The sequence below is a fragment of the Pipistrellus hanaki genome (genome assembly GCF_964339955.1).
Source record: "Pipistrellus hanaki genome assembly, chromosome: 3".
In the NCBI taxonomy this organism is placed as follows: domain Eukaryota; kingdom Metazoa; phylum Chordata; class Mammalia; order Chiroptera; family Vespertilionidae; genus Pipistrellus; species Pipistrellus hanaki.
In genome coordinates, this window is record NC_140505.1 from 93,146,059 (window position 1) to 93,163,481 (window position 17,423).

Sequence of the window (17,423 nt, forward strand, 5' to 3'; positions counted from 1 at the left end):
CCCACCTGGCCTGCATAGTTTCTGTTGAGAAATCAGCTGACAGTCGTATGGGTGCTCCCTTATAGGTAACCAACTTCTCTTCTCTTGCTGCTTGTAAGATTCTTTGTCTTTTGCCCTTGGCATTTTAATTATGATGTGTCTTGGTGTGGTCCTCTTTGGATTCCTTTTGTTTGGGGTTCTGTGTGCTTCCTGGACTTGTAAGTCCATTTCTTTCATCAGATGGGGGAAGTTTTCTGACATTATTTCTTCAAATAGGTTTTTCAGTATCGCACTCTCCCTTCTTCTGGCACCCGTATAATTCTGATGTTTATACACTTGAAGTTGTCCCAGAGGCTACTTACACTGTCTCCAACTTTCCGGATTCTCTTTTCTTCTTTGTATTCCAAATCTTTGACTTGATTCATGTGTTCCTTCAGTGTGCTGTTGGGTCTCTGTATAATATTTTTTATTTCAGTCAGTTTATGTTTAATTTCTAGTTGGATCTCATTAAATTTATCAGCCTTTTATTGGAAATTCTTGAAAAACTTTATAACCATGGTTTTGAACTCTATATCTAGCCTTTTATTCTCCTCCATCTCTTTCGTTTGAGATCTATTTCCTTGTCTCGGTATTTTTGCTGCTTCCCAGAGTTGGTAGGATCGCTTTGTGTGTTTGGTGTCCTATATGGCCCTGTGGGTCATCTTCCTCAGTAACTCTTGGTGCTCCCCTTTGTGGACTGCGTGAACAGCCTTGTTGTAGTTAAGAATTGATTGTTGTTGGTATCGCTGGGAGGAATTGACCTCCAGTCCCATTGGATGTATCAGCTGTGTTTATTCCGGAATACCCTCTGTATTGGAGACAGTCTTATAGGATCAGACTTGCAAAATTGCAAAAGCCTCTGTGCTCGGCTAGGATTGGGCGGAGTCTCAATCTTGGCTTCCAGTCAGCCCTGCCCTTGTGCGGTTGCTTGAGTTTCCGCCTGACCTCTGCCTTCCGCGGCTCCCGAGTTTCCGCCTGACTGTTCAGATTCCCCGTTCAAGAGCGTGGGTGCCCCAGGGGCTCGCCCGGAATTGCTTTGGGTCTCTGTAGTTTGGAGCTTCTGACTCCTTCCGCTATGGAGAGGCTGCGGCAACTTCCGTGGTCAGACATCTCTGAGCACACTCACTCTCACGCGACTGTAGACCCTGCCCGCTGCAGCTCCCTGCTCCCCCAGTCTCCCAGTGCCTTTCTCTACAGTCCAGACTCCACCCATATGAGCCTGGGTCCATGGGGTTTCGGCCGGGGTTGGGGTTCAGTACAGTCAGAAAAGGTTCAGTACAATCGGCAGCTTCCTTTCCCCTCTTGCCAACCAGGCATTCGGCCGTCCTTCCTCTCTGCACATGAGCGTCTCCCTACCTCAGCGCTTTGCAGCTCCCAATCCGATCCGTGAGCCTCTTTCCTTCTTTCCAGTTGAAGATTTCCCACTCTGCCAGCTTTCCTGTGGTTTTGGATGATGTCCGTTCTGTCTTTTAGTTGTTGTTTTGAAATTGTTGTGCGAGGTGGTAGCTTAGGTGCTTACCTAGGCCACCATCTTGGTTTCTCTGAAGTAGTTATTGAAATTATAATTTTAAGAACAGCTAAAGCCAAAGCCTGTTTTATTTTAAAAATCTAAACAGCTGGAAAGAGAAGTCCCCATTAACTCCAGGCTGTAAAAACAAGCAGAGACTGTGACTGTCATGAAGGCTGCTGAAGACCCAGATGTTCCTCTTAAGGGGCTCACTCCCCCTGAGCTCCAGCATGGGGTCAAAGGCTCAGTGGGATCCAGGGACTTATGGGGAGGAACTGTACTATCTGGCATTGGGTTAGGAACTCACAGGAGGCTTTCTCTCAGGTAGGGGTGTTCACAGGGGTAATTGTTCTTATGCTAAGACCTCCTCCCATCACAGAGCTGATTGATTGGCAGCCATATCTGAGTTTCCATAAGTCTGGGTCACACTTTTTGCTCTGCCTTGGTGATTCCTTGGCTTTTTCATATGAATGGCCTGTCTTAGTTTCCTAAAACCTCTCAAATAAGCAGCAGCTGTTGACAGTATGCCCCATATTTACCATTAAGAGGTCCAAGACAGCCACTGACTTTGCACCTCCCAGAACCAGTGCACCTGCGGGACAGTTTCAGGTCATACCAGATTACAATTTTGCATATCCAAGAATGACACACTCAAGGAGCAGGTTCAGTAAATACCATAGCCACACAGAAGCAAGTCCTATTCTACAGTGGTATCTCCTGTACAGTAGCTCTTCCACTGCAGTCAGAGCTGGTCCTTACAGCCAATTAGCCTGGAAATCAACTCCTCCCAGTGATGCCAACAGCAATCAAGGTTCAACTACAACAAGACAGCCCACACAGGGATGTACCTAGAGTGCCCAGCTCAGGAGACTGGGCCCTATAGGATACCTAATACACAAGGCAACACTATCAAATCCAGGTGACATAGCAGCTCTACTTAATACATAGAAACAAACACAGGGATACAGTAAAAATGCGGAGACAAATAAAAATGTCAAAAATGAAAGAACAGAAGAAGTCTCCAAAATAAAACTAAATGAAATGGAAGCAAGCAATAGAATAGATACAGAGTTCAAATCAATGGTTATAAGGTTGCTCAAGGATCTTAATGAGAGTTCCAAGGGAATTAGTCAGACTTTAAAGGATCTTAGTGAGAATGTCAAAGATATGAAAAAGGACCAGTCAGAAATTAAGCATACATTAACTGAAATAAATAATTTACAGGGATTCACCAGTAGAGGAGAGGATTCCAAAAATCAAATCAGCAATTTGAAATATGAGGAAGCAAAAAACACCCAATCAGAAGAGCAAAAAGAAATAAGAATAAAAAAATATGTACGGGTAGATAGTTTATGGAGCCTCTGGAACATCTTCAAACATATCAATATTTGCATTATGGGAGTGCCAGAAGGAGCAGAGAGAGCAAGATATTGAAAACCTATTTGAAGAAATAATGACAGAAAGCTTCCCCTACCTGGTGAAAGAAATAGATTTAGAAGTCCAGGAAGTGCAGAGAATTCCAAACAAGAGGAACCCAAAGAGGTCTACATCATAATTAAAACGCAAAAGGTTAAAAACAAAGAAATAACCTTAAACCCAGTGAGAGAGCCCTGGCTGGTTTGACTCAGTGGACAGAGCACTGGCCTTGGGACTGAATGGTCCCAGGTTCAATTTTGGTCATGGGCACATGAATGGGTTGCAGGCTCAATCCCCAGTAGGGGGTGTGAGGAGGCAGCTGATCAATGATTCTCTCTCATCACTGACGTTTCTATGTCTCTCCCTCTCATTTTCTCTCTGACATCAATAAAAAAAATTTTTTAAAAGCAGCATGAGAAAAGTACAATATTTAATAAGATAAAAGACATGTACAATAAATATATATCTATCTAAATCACATGTGTCAAACACAAGGCCCGCGGGCCAAATCCAGCCCGCCAGGCCTTGCAATGTGGCCCGCACCGCGCTGTCATCACTGCACTCCGCTGTCAGTTTATGACATTGTCAGTTTATGACTGTTCAGTAAACCATTCGGCCCGCGATTTAGGCTGGATTTTAGATTTTGGCCCCTTCTCTGATTGAGTTCGACACCCCTAATCTAAATTGAAATCAAAATAAATAAGGAATCTAATGAGCTAAATAAACTGATGAATGAAATAGAACCAGAGATATGGAAAATATGGAACAGATTGATGAATCTCAGAGGGAAGGGAGAAGGGGTTGGTGAGAAGAGATTAAAGAACTTACATGCCTATGTGCATTACTTATGGACACAGACAATAGGGTAGTGAAAGGTAGTGGAAGGCAGTGAAAGGGGGTAATGGGCAGAAAAAGGGGAACATCTGTAATACTCTCAATAATATTTAAAACAAATCTATACTAATGAAAGGATAATATGCTAATTAGATCGGATATCTTTCAGACATCTATCGGATGTCCTTCCAGACAAAGCCATGGTGGCGGGGGCTGAGGCAAAAGCAGTTGGGGGATCAGGCCAGCAGACAGGTGAGTGGTTAGGAGCCAGTGGTCCCAGATTGCGAGAGGTATGTCTAACTGCTGGTTTCAGCCCCATCTCACAGGGATCGGGCCTAAATGGGCAGTCAGACATCCCCTCAGGGGTTCCTAATTGAAGAGGGTGCAGGCCAGGTTGAAGCACCCCCCATGTACAAATTTCATGCACTGGCTGGGCCTCTAGTAAATAAATAAAATTAATATCTTTTTTATTATTGTTGCCAACAAGTTATCAAGTTGAATTACAGACAACTGGAGTTGGAAGCAAGACCTTCAGTGACAAAGTAAAAACTAAGACCTACAAAGGTTAAGAGTGTCATGGCCAAACATAAAATGTCTCTAAATCCACATTTTACTTATATGTAAATTATGAATTTTCACATTTGAAAATACTGACATTTTGTTAATCTATGGCAGTTGACAAATCAAAATTAGTAAACCAAATCTATAAATACAATAGATTCTTTCAAAGTCTAAGAAATATCTTAAAATGCATGCCTACTTGCTCAATGACTTAAAAAGTATTTTTATTGATTTCAGAGAGGAAGAGAGAAGGAGAGGGAGAGAGAGAAAGAAACATCAATGATGAGAGAGAATCACCGATTAGCTCCTGCACCCCCCTGCACTGGGGATCCAGCTCGTAACCCAAGCATGTACCCTGATTGGGAATCAAACCGTGATCTTCTGGTTCATGGGTCTAAGCTCAACCACTGAGTCACACTGGCCAGACTGATTAATTTGTAACAAATCTATATTAAATATAAGGTAACTTTTTACTCCATATCTGGATTTTTAACAACTCTCATGGGTGCTGGGTGGCAGAAGATTTGATTGGAGAGAAGCATGATACTGATAATGTACTAACTCTGTTTGGATGCTATTTTCACACTTGATGATAGTACTTATAAAATGAATGAAGTGAAATATCCATAGATCAATGGTGAAAATGTGTTATGAACCAAAAGTTATGACTGACAAAAATCTATTCATCTGAGGTTTAAAAAGTAAAAAAGTTGTCTCATTACATATTCAGCCTGCCTTAGTACCAAGGTTTAATTGGCAATTCAACTACAGTTTTCTTAACATTCTCAGCAGAAACTTGGGGCTAACATTCCTATCTTAATTTGAAAAAATATTATAAATGACTTGCCCCAAAATATTACCAATGATCTGTCCAACTGTGGTGGACAGGCTAAATGGAATTGATAAAATTTCTTCCCAGTGAACCTGGGCTTGGCTTTTTCCAGAACAACTATGACTGTGCATTAGCAACTAGAGAAGACATAGAAGGTAAAATATCAAGGATGCTGGATCAGCTCTTCCAAAGATAACTGAGCAGATATGAATTGTCTCTCAAAAAGTATTGAGAACTCTGTGTCATTTAAAAAAAAAAAAAAAAATTTAACCCCTTGCCCTTGCCTACCCATTTTAATGATGCAATATAGAAACTCTTAAATTGGTAAGAAAATGGGACTCAAAATATAAAGTTGCCCTTAAAATTTATTTCAATAATATTTAGCTTCATAAATCAGAGCTACCTAGTTAACCAACAAAAAAAAATAAGCAGGCCTATGGTAACTTGTGAGGTGACAAGTTCATCAGTGAACTTCCTCCTCTAGCAAATTCAATAAAGATCAGAAAAAAAGGACCAGGTGATGCACTCTCTCCCTGCTCCCCTAAGGCACACTTTTTCTCTTCCCTCTTAGTAATCTGTAAACCAAAGCACACTAATACAGGCCTGTTTTCACCATCGTACAGTGAATATAGATTAGGAATGTTACAGAAAGACGGTAAAGAAAAGAAAGAGGAAAGCAATATTAATGCTGCTTAACAGAATAACTGGATTATTAAACATTTTTTACTTTAATGGGTATGGAGTCAGATTTGTGAGATGAAAAGATTCTGGAGATCTGTTTCACAACAATGTAAATATATTTAACACTACTGAACTGTAAACTTAAAAATAATTAAAATGGTAAATTTTATGTTATGTGTTTTGTACATTTAGAAAAAAAATCATATTAAAAGTATCTACTTCCAAGGGTTGTTGTAATAATAAAATGAGGTAACACTTTATAAAAACTAGGGGAGCTTGGCACACAGTAAATGTTCTATAACATATTAATATTACAATTATTTCATCCTCCTCCTCAGAATGACAGTGGAGGGAAAAGTAACTACTAAAGAGAAAGTGTTTCCTCCCAAAAATTTGGAGGTTTCAGAACAATAAAATTCATATTCTTTTAATATGTGGCCTACCGTGTTCATGACTATTTGGAAACCCAGGTTATTCAAAGCCTTATACTCATGCCTTCCATCTAGAACTAAAGTCTTAAACTTAAAAAAGTCTAAAAAGCCCAACCCCTTTCTCTCCTCTCTTTTTGTATTTCCTTTTCACTGTGAGCACTGATCTGTGAGAGCACAGAAACCTGAACTTTGCCAAGAAATTCTGGGAAGGGGGTGTGTGCGTGCAGAAAAATCAGCAAATCAGTATTGAGAAGGGAGCTGACTGCTGCTCTGCAGCGTTAGAGAGTAGCTGGAGGGAGTAACAAAATTTGCCCTCTGCAGCTGGAGGCACAGCTCATTAGAGAACACTGTTAAAAATCAATCTACCTCCCTCCATCCTCAAGAACAAGCAGTGGCTGCTGGGAAAAGAACTCAGGACTGAGCAAAGGGAACAACTCCAAACTGGCAGGTCATAGGGAGGGAGAGAATGGGGCCTTTAGCATATGCCATGAAAAAAACAATTCTTCACTTTAAAAATTTCCAACTGCTTAATAAATGAAGATCGTCTCAAGACTGAAAACTGTCAAATGACACAGACAGAATATTACCAATTTTAAAAAAATATATATTTTTATTGATTTCAGAGAAGGAAGAGGGAAAGAGATAGAAACATCAACGATGAGAGAAAACCATTGATTGGCTGCCTTCTGCATGCCCCACCCTCAGGATCCAGCCACAACTCCAGCATGTACACAGAAATCAAACTATGACCTCTTAGTTTATAGGTAGAAGCTAAACCACAGAGGCATGCCAGCCAGGTACTAATTTCTTTAATGTACCACTCACTTCACACCTTTTCTTTTTTTCTCTCCCTTCCTTTCCTCTTGCCTCTTCCCCTTTCCCCACTTCTTTCCTTCCTTATTTATTTATTGTAAACACTAGCCAAAGGATATTCTTTTCACTGATTTTTTATTTTTTTAGAGAGTCAGGGGGTGGGGGAGGGGGAAAGGGGGAGAAAGGGAAACAACCATGTGAGAGAGACCCACAATTGGTTGCCTCCTGCAACTGCCCTGACTGTACCAGGGATCAAACCTGCAACCCAGGTAAAGTGCTCTTGATCAGAAATAGAATCTGTGACCCTTCAATATGTGGGCTAACGCTTTAACCACTGAGAAACATTCGCCAGGGAAACACCTTTTCTTAAATAATATGACAGATACTGTTTGAAACACTTCTAATTACTATAGAAATGTTCTTTATCCTTTGTTAAAGATGATGCTTTAGAGAAACTTTATTTTCCTCAACTTTCAAGTTAGGATAAACCTGATAGATTTATACTACTGACACTCAGGCATAATAATTCCTTTAAGTTTACTTAAAGAGAGGAAAAGATGGCGTAAAGAAAGTAATGTATGTTGTATTTAATTTTATAAGGCTACAAACTTCTTAATTTGCACAAGAACCAATTGTCATGTAGCAAGTGTCTTAGTCAAAAATGGGGGTTGCTTCTGTATAGGACCCAGAACCTTGCTAACATAAAGGAGATGCAAAGCAGGCCCTCTGAAGGATCATCCCAGCTTCTATCCAAGAAAGAACACCTGGAGTGTAGGCTTAGACTACATGAAGAAACCAGCATACTAGACTCCACAAGGCACCCCTGAATTTTGCAGCTGATGCTTTCTAACTTGTTATAAATTAATTTAATCCCAAAGGCCCGCCTCTTGCCAATTTAGACTGTAAAATATAAATCAGTTTGAGTGCGTATAATGGTGAGAGACCTTCCCAAAGGCTAGTAGGTCTGTCTGTACTAATGCTCTGCTGCAACCACACCATTCCTCTTAACCTGGACCCATGAAACAGCTGTGTCACAGGTTATAATGTTGTATACAAACAGAAAGGAAACCAAAATAGCTCCTCTCCTCAAATATGACTGCTACCTTAAAATATCAGGCTAGCTGAAAATACAAGTTACACCAACGAATGTGTAAATCTAGAAAAATATTGTTTTCTAAAAAGGTATAAATTACCAATGCTGGCTCCAGAATTAATAGAAGGCTTAGAAGTTTCATGGATCCTCTTCCCCACCAAAAAAAGGGCCCATAACAATTCCTGAGCACTGAAAAAAAGTTGGAAAGCTTCAACATGTTCAGTGAGATTAGTATTGGACAAGCATGGCCATGCAGAGAAGAAACCTGGAAAAGGAGGTTCTTGGCTGTCCATACACAGCCTCAGATACTAGGTCGAGTAATCTAGACTTCACTACTTTGGCCTCCATAGTGTGTGTTCCTTGGACTCCACAGAATACAGGAACCACAAAGTAAAAATGGAACAGCTTCCTAGAGTGTCAGTTTTACTTTGATTTTTTTGTGTTGAATGACATTTTTAACTTAAAACATTTTATAAATTAAAAAAATAAAACAGGAGACTTCACCAGACAACTTATGTTTGGAATTTCTTCATACCATCACTCTAGACATTAAATTTTATGCAGTTTTTATTCTCTGCCATTAGGAACTCAAGACTGGGTTAATTAGAAATTATTTTTGGTACTAGGGAGCCACTAAAGAACAGGGAATGTTTTTGAACAGAGGAAAAAAAAGAATAATCAAACTTGGAAGGTTAATCCAGATACGGTTTTCAGTATACATTTTATGGAGAAAGACTAGGGTGAGAAGTTCCCTGATCTAGTCCAAGGAAGAAGTGATGGGGCCGATACTAGAGTGATGACAGTAGAAATGGGAAGGATAAAAAACATAAAAAGAATTTCAGAAGTAGAGTCAACAAGATTTTGCAACTAATAAGAAATAGGACAAGGAAATTTTAGGTAAGTTTAATTCTGCCCCCTCCCCCAAGATTACAATACAAACAAAAATAAAGATAAGTTGAATAAATAATAGGTGGGATGGGAATAGAGGCATAAAGACTTGATGCTTGAACAAGGCCCTAGAAATAAGGTCCTAGAAGTTTAAGGTGGGCATGTCTGGCCCTAGCTGGTTTTGCTCAGTGGATAGAGCATCGGCCCGCGGACCAAAGAGTCCCGGATTTGATTGTGTCAAAGGTGCTTACCCAGGTTGCAGGCTCCTCTCCAGTATGGGCCCTGTCTTTCCTTATCTCTTCCACTCTCTCTAAAAATCAATAGAAAAATATCCTTGGGTGAAGATTAAAAAATAATAATAAAAATAAAGTGGGCATGTCTGATTGTGTCCTGTTCTTGTACATGAGAATGACAAAAATGCATATACACAGAAAATTTCATATGTAACTTTGATGTGTGTAGGGGGCTGAGGGTTGGGGGTTCTTTTAACTAAACAAATTCAACCAGTTCACCATATTTTGGGGAATGTGACAGTGGGATATGACACAAATGGAAAGGCAACCCATGCATATGAATACATACTAAGTGTAACGCTCTGTGTTAAGTACAGGGAATGCAAAGAGTATAATGAGAATCCTATCCTCAAGTAACAAAAGACATAAAAAGGGGTACAGGAAAAAAAAAATAACTGATTTCAACTCAATGTGATGATTAGGGTAGCAGAAAATGCTGCTGTGGAGATTAGCAAAAGTTGAACAATGAGTAGCACTTGGCCAGTACACACAAGGGAACCAGAAACAGCAATGGTCTCAGCAAAATGTGGTTACCTTTAAGAATGAAATGTTAAAAATGAAAATTTAATGATCTGCCCAGTGCCTCCACAGAGGAGTCATGTAATGTTCACAGAGAACGGAAAGAAATTAGCCAGTGGGAACAACCAGTCTAACAGATGAATATAGGATTCAAAAATTTCAGAAATGTTAGAAATTCAATCAAGAAAAGAAATCTGGAAAGGCAGGACAAACTAGGAATGACTAGGGTTTGATTATAACTAAGAAAATAATCCCATTCATTTTTTTTAAATGCTATAACCAAAACTATCTGTATATAATTTATAATGGGAAAGGTGTCCAAGGAAGTTAGTTTATCAACTTCTTTATCCTGAGGGAGACACTGCAATGATCTTTGTTGTGAGACAGCAATATCTAATCAGGCCTAGAAGAAATTATCCCCTCAACACTAATTCATTTTCTTCTGATTCTCAGCTCCTTAATCAATAAGTGGGTCCTGGTATTAGGAAGGTTGTATATGTGAAATGGCAGGTGTAAAAATAATGATCATAAAGATTATCTATTCTGTTTTCAATAAATAAAATGTCATTTTGAGACTCTGGGCCTAATGACATCATTCAGTTTTTGAAACTACAAATTGTTGATCACAATTTAAGATAGAGATTAAATAAAGAGAATGCACAGAACAGTGAGGGAATGTCTCAGAAGAGCAATTGGCAAACAAGTAAGTATGCTTTTGTAGGGCTGAGACAAAGATTTTTCAGCAAATTCTTTCACAAAATAAAGTTGATTGTAAATAGTTGCTCAATTGTTTTATTTTCAGAGAGCAGTAATTAGAGAAGAGACATTAGCCTGAAATAACCCTAATCACTGCCAGTTTTAGATGTTTACAGATGTCATTTGATTCAATCCACTTTATAAGAAGACAAAAAGAATACTTTAAAATGACTCAGCAATTGCTATGGGTGTGATATCAATTACAAGTGTTAATTGTCATTATAACAATGACTGGAAATAGAAATGTGTAAGTATTTATATTGAATATACACTATAGAGCAATGAAAACCCCAACTATCCTATTAAATGAACAGATACTTGTGACTTAGGATAAATTTTCAGAAAACAGCATCAACATCAAAAGTATATTCAAAACCTTAAGACAGTGAGGTTGAAGTGCTTTAGAAAACTATAGTTGAATGTTCAAAAGTGGTTCTAGTAATGATGGACAAATTATTTTGGAAATAAGAACAGGAAAAAAGCAATTATTTCCAAATAAAAAGAAATTCAAGCAGGGGAGGGAAGACTCGGTGTCGTCGTGTGTGTGTGTGTGTGTGTGTGTGTGTGTGTGTGTGTGTCCTCCCCTCGGCCTGCAGTGGGGCTCATGTGGTCTCTGGTTTGTTTGCGAACCACTTCGTGTTTGTGCTGTTGGTCAGCTCCTGGCTCCTTCATCTCTCTGGTTGGCCCCACTTGGCCCCACGATACTGGTGGACCTCAGCCAGTGGTCCGGGCCCTTGAGCCTGCAGGAAGTAGACGAGAGGTTAAAGCACCTGCTGCAGGTCAAATATTGCCGGACAGAGGTCGATGAGTTGGGCAAAGTGCTGATGCCCACCCAGGTTAAGAACCAGCCTACTGGTATTTCATGGAATGATCTTGATCCAAGTAAACTCTACACACTGGTCTTGACAGACCCAGATGCTACAAGCAGGAAGGATCCCAAATTTAGGGAATGGCACCATTTCCTGGTGGTCAACACGAAGGGCAACGACATCAGCAGTGACACCGTCCTCTCTGATTATGTAGGCTCTGGGCCTCCTAAGGGCACAGGCCTTCACTGCTATGTCTGGCTAGTTTTCCAGTAGGCCAAGTAGCTTAGTGTTATGAGCCCATTCTTAGCAACTGATCTGGACACCACCGTGGCAAATTCAAGGTGGCATCGTTCTGCAAAAAGTACGACCTAGGGTCCCCAATGGCCAGCATGTGTTATCAGGCGGAATGGGATGACTATGTCCCCAAAGCTCTATGAGCACCTGGTTGGGAAGTAGGGGAAAGCCAGGAGACCGACATCACCCTGGGGGGCCCCAAGCAGTGTTCTCAAGTTCACTGATGCATGTTGATTTCTCCTCTTCCCAGCTCCCACTCTCACAGGCGAGACCTGAACAAATGGAGCTGTAGGGTGACTTTTCCTTCTATTTGTTCTTTATAATTGTACAGGGTCACACACCTTAGATTTATGCTTTGATCAAACTTGAACTCCATTTTGGGGTCTTTTTTGGTACTATGATGTGGTCATCAGATTGTTAATCCTATATTATAAAAGGCTAATATGCAAATCGACTGAAAGCAGAACCATTGGTAGCTATGATGTGCACTGACCACTAGAGGACAGACGCTCAAGGCAGGAGCTGCCGCCTGGGGGTCAGTGCGCTTCCACAGGGGGAGCACTGCTCAACCAGAAGCCGGCTCATAACTGGCCAGCACAGCAGAGTTGGCAGAAACCTCTTCCATGGCAGCACTAAGGATGTCTGACTGTGATTTGGCGCAGGCCAGGCTAAGGGACACCCCCAACCAAGTGCACAAATCTTGTGTACCAGGCCTCCAGTATAAGAATAACAATCCAGAATTGAAAGGAGTATCCTTTGAAGAGCAGTACTGGAAAAAGCAATCTAGCAAGTTCTTGAGCTACAGGAATCGGTAAGAGGTTATCTGAAATCCATTAGTCTGTGCCTGTCAAATTTATCACTTTTTGTTGGTGCAACAAAAGCCAGTCTGCAGTTGCTAAATGTTGTGTTAATTCTGTTTGCTTACAGTTGAATAAAAATATTGTGTGGGGGAAAAAATCCAAATGTTAATGTACAATTGCTAAAATACATTTTTCCAAATAGAAATTTGACTATTTGATCTATCATTAAAAGTTTATACATCTATACTAATAGAAGAATATGCAAATTGTCCAGGATGCCATCATAGTAACAGTAACAGAAACAGTAACAACCAGCAGGCTGTGTGGGGTGACCAGGCCAGCAGGGGGTTTAGCGCGGGATGACCAGCCCAGCAGGAGGGGCAGTTAGGGGCAATCAGGCAAGCAGGCAGAGGTGGTGAGGGATGATCAGGCTGTCAGGGGTGAAGGCAGATAGGGGTGATCAGGCAGGCAGGTGAGCAGTTAAGAGCCAGCAGTCCTGGATTGTAAGAGGAATGTCTGACTGGAGGTTTAAGAGCATCCCCCAAGGGGTCCCAGATTGGAGAGGGTGCAAGCTGGACTAAGGCCCCCCGCCCCTCAAGCGTGAATTTCATGCACCAGGCCTCTAGTTCTATGATAAGTCTACACTCCCCAAAAGTTTTATTGGATCATCTCATTGGGAAGATGAGGTATTGCCTAAATTTAAGCATATGTGATAACTTGAACGTGTTAGTACAATTAGGAAAGTAAATTTTGCAGTAGAAGTAGCAACATGCAAAACTTATCAATAACTCATGCCCTTTCCACTTTAAGGGAATGACACCTAATAAAGGAAGAGGCCATAAAAATCTGGAAAGGCTACAGAGTGCAAAATTTTACAATGATCCTGTTTCTTCTAAAATGTAGTTTTGCTCGGTTCATTATGTTTCTCAACAGATAAGAATCACTATCTACATCCCCCCCCCCCCCTTAACTACCCCCATCCAATATCCCATTTATTATCCCAGTTATTAAAGATTTCAGAGAAGAAGGGAAAGGAATAGAGAGATAGAAATATCAATAAGACAGAATCATTGATCAGTTGCTGCCTGCATACCCCCTACTGTGGATCAAGGGCACAACCTAGGTAAATGCCCAGCCCTGGAATAGAATTGTGACCTCCTGGTTCATAGGTTGATGCTCAACCATTGAGACACACCAGATGGGCTATTCCAGTTAGTAAATACATATTCTTATGGCTTATTAGGCCCCAATCTAAAAGATGTCTTAATCTCCAGATCTCTCCTCTCAATTTTTCTCTTTCACCTTCCACAAAAATTGCACTAATTTTGTTTCTCATCTTGTGGACTAGTGAAACAAATTGGATATTTTCCAATAAGGTTTAATCTACATCTGAAGTGGGAAATGTCAACTTCATAGTAGGGAGGCGTTGAAAGATAAGAAAAAACAAACTTGTGAAGGTCCTTTATTAAAGGACTGGATTTGAGTAAAGAATTTGATGGAAACAACTTGGAGAATAGAGTGTTCACTTATGCAGACGATAAGGAAAGAAAGAACAAAACCAAGAAACAGGGTTGCCAGGTGATTGTAACAAAACCATTACATTTTGTTATATAATATACTTTGTAGAATACTGCAATATTCTGATGACATTTATACATAGAAGACACTGATATCTCTAGGATAGGCCAGAACATTTAAAAACTATTGGAAAGCACTATATCATACATTCACATAAGACTTTTATTCCTCAAAAGTTTAATGAGCATAAAGTAAATGTTGGTAGTTACCAAAATTAACTAAAATTGGGCATGGTAAAATAAATCTGTTTTTTCAAAGATATTTTTGTCAAACCTTGAGTCTTTAAGTAGACCTAGCAGAGTTATAAACTACAATATATGGTCAATTCTCTGACAACTTAAATTTTAAAACAAATGTTGTGGATGCCTTTTAAAACATGATGCTAGTCAAGAAATTTAGCAGCTGGCATTAAGCAATTAAAATCCTAATTATTTGCCTCAAATTGATGAAACAGTAGTTCACTTGCAGTGAAACTGCTCATGAAAATGACTGTAGCTCAAGAATAGCAAAAAAAAAAAAAAAAAAAAAAAAAAAAATTAAAAATATTATTGCCAATATTAGTGATGCAAACAAATTTTCATTCCCATCATTCTATTATAACCAAGTCAAAGCTAATGAACTGTTCTCAGCCCTCATCACACCACACTTAAAGCAGCATTAAATTAGTTGATTATCTTCTCTATCTTAAAACACTTTTTTTTCTTGGCTTCAGAACATTTCACACACCTCACTGGAATTCCTTTTCAATCTTTACTGATTTCTCCTTATCACTTCTAATTCTGATTTATTTAAAAATATTTATTGTTAAGAATATTATAGATGTCTCCCTTTAACTCCCCCACTGACCCCTCCACCCAGTTCCCATTCCATCCCAGGACTTAACCACCCTATTGTCTATGTCCATTTGGTAATGCATATATGAATAGATGTTTGGATAATCTTTTCCTCCCCGCTCCCCCCTGAGATTCATCAGTCTGTTCCATGTTTCTATGGCTCTGGTTTTAGTTTACTCCTTAGTTTATTTTTCCCCCTTATATTTGTTGTTCATTTACTTTGGGTTTTAAATTCTTTTTTTAAAAAATAAATCTTTATTGTTCAGATTACTACAGTTGTTCACCCCCCCCCCCCCCCAATACCGTGTTTCCCCGAAAATAAGACATCTTCCGAAAATAAGACCTACTTACAGGTTTCCTTCTGAGTGAAATATAAGGCATCCCCCCGAAAATAAGGGCCCCCCCCCCCCCAGGCTAAACATGAGAGATTTGGTCCACTGATTCTGAAAGAAATGGAGTCACAAGAAATTCACCAGGAAATTCAGGAATTGGATTGTTATGATGATGTTCCAGAAGATGATGACATGATTGTCATTGAATAAATGAGTAAATTCTTGATACTGTAGGATTCACAGTTTGTCTGGTTTGTGTTGACAACTACCGTACTACCGTACTGTATAAGGTAATAAATTTCCTTTATTTTCATTTAACAATAAATGTGTACCGTATTCTTCTTCATGGAAAAATAAGACATCCCCTGAAAATAAGACCTAGCGCATCTTTGGGAGCGAAAATTAATATAAGACACTTGTCTTATTTTCGGGGAAACAGGGTAGCTCCCCTCCACCAGGTTCCAACCCCATCTCACCTCACTCCGGTCCTCATCCATAGATGTAAGATTTTTGTCCAGTCTCTTCCTACACCCCCCACACCCTTTTCCCCCAGAGAGTTGTGAGTCCACTCCCTTTCTATGCCTCTGATTCTATTATATTCACCAGTTTATTCTGTTCATCAGATTTTTAATTCACTTGATTTTTTTAGATTCACTTGTTGATATTTGTTGTTCATAATTTTTATCTTTACCTTTTTCTTCTTCTTCCTCTTCTTAAAGAATACCCTTCAACATTTCATATAGTACTGGTTTGGCATTGATGAACTCCTTTAGCTTTTTCTTATCTGTGAAGCTCTCTATCTGACCAATTTTGAATGATAGCTTTGCTGGGTAGAGTAATCTTGGTGGTAGTTTCTTGCTATTCATCATGTTGAATATTTCTTGCCACTACCTTCTGGCCTGCAAAGTTTCTGTTGAGAAATCAGCTGACAATCATATGGGTGCTCCCTTGTAGGTATTAACTGCTTTTCTCTTGCTGCTTTTAAGATTCTCTTTTTGCCTTTAACCCTTAGCATTTTAATTATGATGTATCTTGGTGTGGGCCCCTTTGGGTTCCTCGTTTGGGACTCTGTGCTTCCTGGACATTTACCAGGTAAGTGTTATTTCTTTCGCCAGACAGGGAAAGCTTTTTGTCATTATTTCTTTAAATATGTTTTCTATATCTTGCTCTCCCTCTGCTCCTCTGGCACTCCATAATTCAAATGTTGGTATGTTTGAAGTTGTCGGAGAGGGTCCTTACACTATCTTCATATTTTTGTACTCTTTTTGCTATTTTGATTGGGTGTTCTTTTGCTTCCTCATATTCCAAATTGTTGATTTGATCCTAGGAAGCCTCTACTCTACTGGTGGATCCCTGTAAATTATTCTTTTTTTAGTTAGTGTATGCTTAATTTCTGACTAGTCCTTTTTCATGTCTTTGACTTTCTCACCAAGATCCTTGAAAGTCTCACTAATTCCCTTGATGCTCTCATTAAGATCATTGGGTAATCTTAAAATCATTGTTCTGAACTCTGTATCCAGTAGTTTGCTTGCTTCAATTTCTTTCATTTGTAACATGTTTTCTTTTTCTTGTCTCCAGATTTTGGCTGCTTCCCTGTGTTTGTTTCTATGTATTAGGTAAAACTGCTGTGTCTCCTGGAATTGGTAGGGTGGCCTTGTGTATTAGGCATCCTCCTGTAGGACTCAGTGGCTCAGTCTCTCTAGTCACCTGAGCTGGACACTCTATGTATGCCCTTGTGTGGGTTGTGTGCACAATCTTGTAGTTGAGAATTGATTGCTGTTAGCATCACTGGGAGGAAATGAGCTCCAGGCCAATTGGGTGTGAGGACCAGCTGCATCTACAATGGCACAGCTGCCGTGCAGAAGCGCTCTTATGGGACAGGACTTGCTTCAGTGAAGCTTTGGTGTTCACTGAGTCTGCCCCTTGAGTGCGTTGCTTGTGGATGTTAGAGTGGTAATCTGGTATGGTCTGAAGCTGTCCACTGGGTGCACTGGCTCTGGGGTCTCCCAGGAGGTGCAAGGTAAGCCACTGCCTAGGGCAGGTGTCGGCAACCTACGGCTCCAGAGCCGCCTGTGGCTCTTTTGAAGCTTTACCGCAGCTCCGACAACTTGCAAGCCTGTGTGAAAATGAAGGTA

General features: G+C 40.0%; 1 protein-coding gene and 1 pseudogene across 3 annotated transcripts in view; one reads left to right on the forward strand and one right to left on the reverse strand.

Moving 5' to 3' along the window:
* Positions 1 to 17,423, reverse strand: part of CECR2 (CECR2 histone acetyl-lysine reader) — a 209,816-nt gene that overhangs the window by 86,495 nt on the left and 105,898 nt on the right. The window lies entirely within an intron of this gene.
* LOC311618615 (phosphatidylethanolamine-binding protein 1-like) lies at positions 8,431 to 11,907 on the forward strand (annotated as a pseudogene). Its single transcript has 2 exons — positions 8,431 to 8,535; positions 11,299 to 11,907. The product of its transcript is annotated as a phosphatidylethanolamine-binding protein 1-like (transcript).